The sequence below is a fragment of the Canis lupus genome, chromosome 27 (assembly GCF_003254725.2).
Source record: "Canis lupus dingo isolate Sandy chromosome 27, ASM325472v2, whole genome shotgun sequence".
Lineage (NCBI taxonomy): Eukaryota > Metazoa > Chordata > Mammalia > Carnivora > Canidae > Canis > Canis lupus.
In genome coordinates this window covers 35940542-35946021 of record NC_064269.1, presented here as the reverse complement: position 1 = coordinate 35946021, position 5480 = coordinate 35940542, and the positions used below count along the sequence as shown (strand labels likewise).

Here is a 5480-nt window from a genome sequence, read left to right as displayed (position 1 = left end):
CACACTACTGCATATTTATCCAAAAAACATGAAAACACTAATTCAAAGGGAAATATGCACCTGTATGTTTATAGCAGCATTATTTATAATAGCCAAACTATGGCAGAAGCACCCACCATTAAATGAATGGATAAAGAAGATGTGGTATATGTGTGTGTGTGCATATATATATATATATATATATATATATATATATACTGGAATATTGTTTAGCCATAAGAGTGAAATCTTGCCATTTGCAACAACATGGTTGGGTCTGGGGAGTATAATGCTAAGTGAATTAACCGGTCAGAGAAAGACAAATATCATAGTTCAATCATATGTGGGATTTAAGAAACAAAACATATGAACAAAGGGGGAAAAAAAGAGAGAGACAAACTAAGAAACATATTTTTAACTATAGAGAACAAACAGAAGGTTACCAGAGGGGGAGAGAGTCAGGGGATGAGTAAAATAGGTGAAAAGGATTAATAGTGCACTTACCTTGATGAGTACTGAGAAATATATGAAATTATTGAACTGATATATTGTACACTTGAAACTATTACAACACTATATAGACCTACAGTTCTTTTAAGAACTGGAATTAAAATTTAAAAATAATAGTAAAAATAAACCGAAAAGGTAAGAGAATCACTCTTAACATAATTTCAGTAACTTAATTCACAAAGGACTGCATTACTAAGGCATAGGTGATATGTAAGGGAAATATAATGGGTAGAATAGAAATTTGAAAGTAAAAAATGCTCCTAGGTCTGAAGGAACAAGGGAAAGGAGAAATCACTAGAATTAGAAAAGAAAAAGAACCTCTTAGAGCAAATACATTGATTTATTTGGTGTTATGACAAAAAGTATCCCTTCTATCTCTACCTCCTGGCTTCTGGCTATTATAAGTCATTACCATATAATTTCTACCTCCCATTTCTATGCCTCTTCTTCTTCTTCTTCTTCTTCTTCTTCTTCTTCTTCTTCTTCTTCTTCTTCTTCTTCTTCCTTTCTTTCTTTCTTTCTTTCTTTCTTCTTTTCTTTCTTTTCTTTCTTTTCTTTCTTTTCTTTCTTTTCTTTCTTTCTTTCTTTCTTTCTTTCTTTCTTTCTTTCTTTGTCATCATCTTCTTTTTGGTAGTTAGTGCCAATTGAAAGCATTTTCTGCCAAATTTATGATACTAATTTAAGCAAATTTCTTTCTATTCAAAACCATATAAAATAGGAATTAAAGGGGATGGCATCTATAGGCATTCAGAATGGTTCAGTGTTTGACATACTATGGTAGGCTGTCCAACATATCACTAACAAAACTAATCTGTCCCAAACCCATGGTAATAGAATCATTTACTTTTATACCAAGAAGGTTGAGCAAGCACCAATATCTGGATGTGGTGTGTGCCCATGCCACACCATAGTTCATACTAGGAGACCTACAGTTCTTATAAGATTGTCTAAAACAAACAAACAAACAAACAAACAAACAAAATGTGTGAGCATGGCTTATGGTGATTCCATGTGTGCTAAATGTGTTCATGACAGGATTGAACATGCTTTTTTTCCTGAGGAGCAGAAAATCATTGTCACAGTGTTGATGGCACAAGCACAGAGTCAGAAAGCTAAATTTAAAAAAAATGAAGTATTGTTGAGTAGCAAAAAAAATCCAAAGGCAAAAAAAAAAGTATTAAATATGTAAGTAGAGGATCCTTGGGTAGTGCAGTTTGTTAAACATACAACTCTTGGTTTTGGCTCAGGTCAAGATCTCAGGGTCATGAGATCCAGCCCAGTGTGGAGTTCTGTGCTTAGTGCATGGAGACTGCCTAAGAGTCTCTTTCCTTCTCCCTTTGCCCCTCCTGCCTGTGTTTTTTTTTTCTCACTCTCTCAGAATAAATAAATAAATCTTCAAAAATATGTAAGTAAAATAATACAAAAACTCACATATCTATGCATAATCACAGCAAACATGTACTTTTTTATTTTTTAGATTTATTTTTTATTGGTGTTCAATTTACTAACATACAGAATAAACCCCCAGTGCCCGTCACCCATTCACTCCCACCCCCCGCCCTCCTCCCCTCCCGCCACCCCTAGTTCGTTTCCCAGAGTTAGCAGTCTTTACGTTCTGTCTCCCTTTCTGATATTTCCCACACATTTCTTCTCCCTTCCCTTATATTCCCTTTCACTATTATTTATATTCCCCAAATGAATGAGAACATATAATGTTTGTCCTTCTCCGACTGACTTACTTCACTCAGCATAATACCCTCCAGGTCGATCCACGTTGAAGTAAACGGTGGGTATTTGTCATTTCTAATAGCTGAGTAATATTCCATTGTACACATAAACCACATCTTCTTTATCCATTCATCTTTCGTTGGACACCAAGGCTCCTTCCACAGTTTGGCTATCGTGGCCATTGCTGCTAGAAACATCGGGGTGCAGGTGTCCCGGCGTTTCATTGCATTTGTATCTTTGGGGTAAATCCCCAACAGTGCAATTGCTGGGTCGTAGGGCAGGTCTATTTTTAACTCTTTGAGGAACCTCCACACAGTTTTCCAGAGTGGCTGCACCAGTTCACATTCCCACCAACAGTGTAAGAGGGTTCCCTTTTCTCCGCATCCTCTCCAACATTTGTTGTTTCCTGCCTTGTTAATTTTCCCCATTCTCACTGGTGTGAGGTGGTATCTCATTGTGGTTTTGATTTGTATTTCCCTGATGGCAAGTGATGCAGAGCATTTTCTCATATGCATGTTGGCCATGTCTATGTCTTCCTCTGTGAGATTTCTGTTCATGTCTTTTGCTCATTTCATGATTGGATTGTTTGTTTCTTTGGTGTTGAGTTTAAGGAGTTCTTTATAGATCTTGGAAACTAGCCCTTTATCTGATATGTCATTTGCAAATATCTTCTCCCATTCTGTAGGTTGTCTTTTAGTTTTGTTGACTGCATCCTTTTCTGTGCAAAAGCTTCTTATCTTGATGAAGTCCCAATAGTTCATTTTTGCTTTTGTTTCTTTTGCCTTCGTGGATGTATCTTGCAAGAAGTTACTGTGGCCGAGTTCAAAAAGGGTGTTGCCGGTGTTCTTCTCTAGGATTTTGATGGAATCTTGTCTCACATTTAGATCTTTCATCCATTTTGAGTTTATCTTTGTGTATGGTGAAAGAGAGTGGTCTAGTTTCATTCTTCTGCATGTGGATGTCCAATTTTCCCAGCACCATTTATTGAAGAGACTGTCTTTCTTCCAATGGATAGTCTTTTCTCCTTTATCGAATATTAGTTGACCATAAAGTTCAGGGTCCAATTCTGGGTTCTCTATTCTGTTCCATTGATCTATGTGTCTGTTTTTGTGCCAGTACCACACTGTCTTGATGACCACAGCTTTGTAGTACAACCTGAAATCTGGCATTGTGATACCCCCAGATACGGTTTTCTTTTTTAAAATTCCCCTGGCTATTCGGGGTCTTTTCTGCTTCCACACAAATCTTAAAATAATTTGTTCTAACTCTCTGAAGAAAGTCCATAGTATTTGATAGGGATTGCATTAAACGTGTAAATTGCCCTGGGTAACATTGACATTTTCACAATATTAATTCTGCCAATCCATGAGCATGGAATATTTTTCCATCTCTTTGTGTCTTCCTCAATTTCTTTCAGAAGTGTTCTATAGTTTTGAGGGTATAGATCCTTTACATCTTTGGTTAGGTTTATTCCTAGGTATCTTATGCTTTTGGGTGCAATTGTAAATGGGATTGACTCCTTAATTTCTCTTTCTTCAGGCTCATTGTTAGTGTATAGAAATGCCACTGATTTCTGGGCATTGATTTTGTATCCTGCCACGCTACCGAATTGCTGTATGAGTTCTAGCAATCTTGGGGTGGAGACTTTTGGGTTTTCTATGTAGTATCATGTCATCGGCGAAGAGGGAGAGTTTGGCTTCTTCTTTGCCAATTTGAATGCCTTTAATGTCTTTTTGTTGCTTGATTGCTGAGGCTAGGACTTCCAGTACTATGTTGAACAGCAGTGGTGAGAGTGGACATCACAACTGTCTTGTTCCTGATCTTAGGGGAAAGGCTCCCAGTGCTTCCCCATTGAGAATGATATTTGCTGTGGGCTTTTCATAGATGGCTTTTAAGATGTCGAGGAATGTTCCCTCTATCCCTACACTCTGAAGAGTTTTGATCAGGAATGGATGCTGTATTTTGTCAAATGCTTTCTCTGCATCTAATGAGAGGATCATATGGTTCTTGTTTTTTCTCTTGCTGATATGATGAATCACATTGATTGTTTTACGGGTGTTGAACCAGCCTTGTGTCCCCGGGATAAATCCTACTTGGTCATGGTGAATAATTTTCTTAATGTATTGTTGATCCTATTGGCCAGTATCTTGTTGAGAATTTTTGCATCCATGTTCATCAGGGATATTGGTCTGTAATTCTCCTTGTTGGTGGGTCTTTGTCTGGTTTTGGAATTAAGGTGATGCTGGCCTCATAGAACGAATTTGGAAGTACTCTATCTCTTTCTATCTTTCCAATCAGCTTTAGGAGAATAGGTGTGGTTTCTTCTTTAAACGTTTGATAAAATTCCCCTGGGAAGCCATCTGGCCCTGGACTCTTGTGTCTTGGGAGGTTTTTGATGACTGCTTCAATTTCCTCCCTGGTTATTGGCCTGTTCAGGTTTTCTATTTCTTCCTGTTCCAGTTTTGGTAGTTTGTGGCTTTCCAGGAATGCGTACATTTCTCCTAGATTGCCTAATTTATTGGCGTATAGCTGTTCATAATATGTTTTTAAAATCGTTTGTATTTCCTTGGTGTTGGTAGTGATCTCTCCTTTCTCATTCATGATTTTATTAATTTGAGTCTTCTCTCTCTTCTTCTTAATAAGGCTGGCTAATGGTTTATCTATCTTATTAATTCTTTCAAAGAACCAACTCCTGGTTCTGTTGATCTGTTCCACAGTTCTTCTGGTCTCGATTTCGTTGAGTTCTGCTCGAATCTTTATTAACTCCCTTCTTCTCTTGGATGTAGGCTCTATTTGCTGTTTTTTCTCTAGCTCCTTTATGTGTAAGGTTAGCTTTTGTATTTGAGTTCTTTCCAGTTTTTGAATGGATGCTTGTATTGCGATGTATTTCCCCCTCAGGACTGCTTTTGCTGCATCCCAAAGATTTTGAACGGTTGTATCTTCATTCTCATTAGTTTCCATGAATCTTTTTAATTCTTCCTTAATTTCCTGGTTGACCCTTTCATCTTTTAGCAGGATGGTCCTTAACCTCCACGTGTTTGAGGTCCTTCCAAACTTCTTGTTGTGATTTAGTTCTAATTTCAAGGCATTATGGTCTGAGAATATGCAGGGGACAATCCCAATCTTTTGGTATCGGTTCAGACCCGATTTGTGACCCAATATGTGGTCTATTCTGGAGAAAGTTCCATGTGCACTTGAGAAGAATTTGTATTCAGTTGAGTTTGGATGTAAAGTTCCGTAGATATCTGTGAAATCCATCTGGT

General features: G+C 37.5%; 1 pseudogene; it reads left to right on the top strand.

The window, feature by feature from the left end:
• The first annotated feature begins 1241 nt into the window (after window positions 1-1241).
• On the top strand, window positions 1242-1678 carry LOC112665498 (60S ribosomal protein L34-like; annotated as a pseudogene).
• The last annotated feature ends 3802 nt before the right edge of the window (window positions 1679-5480 follow it).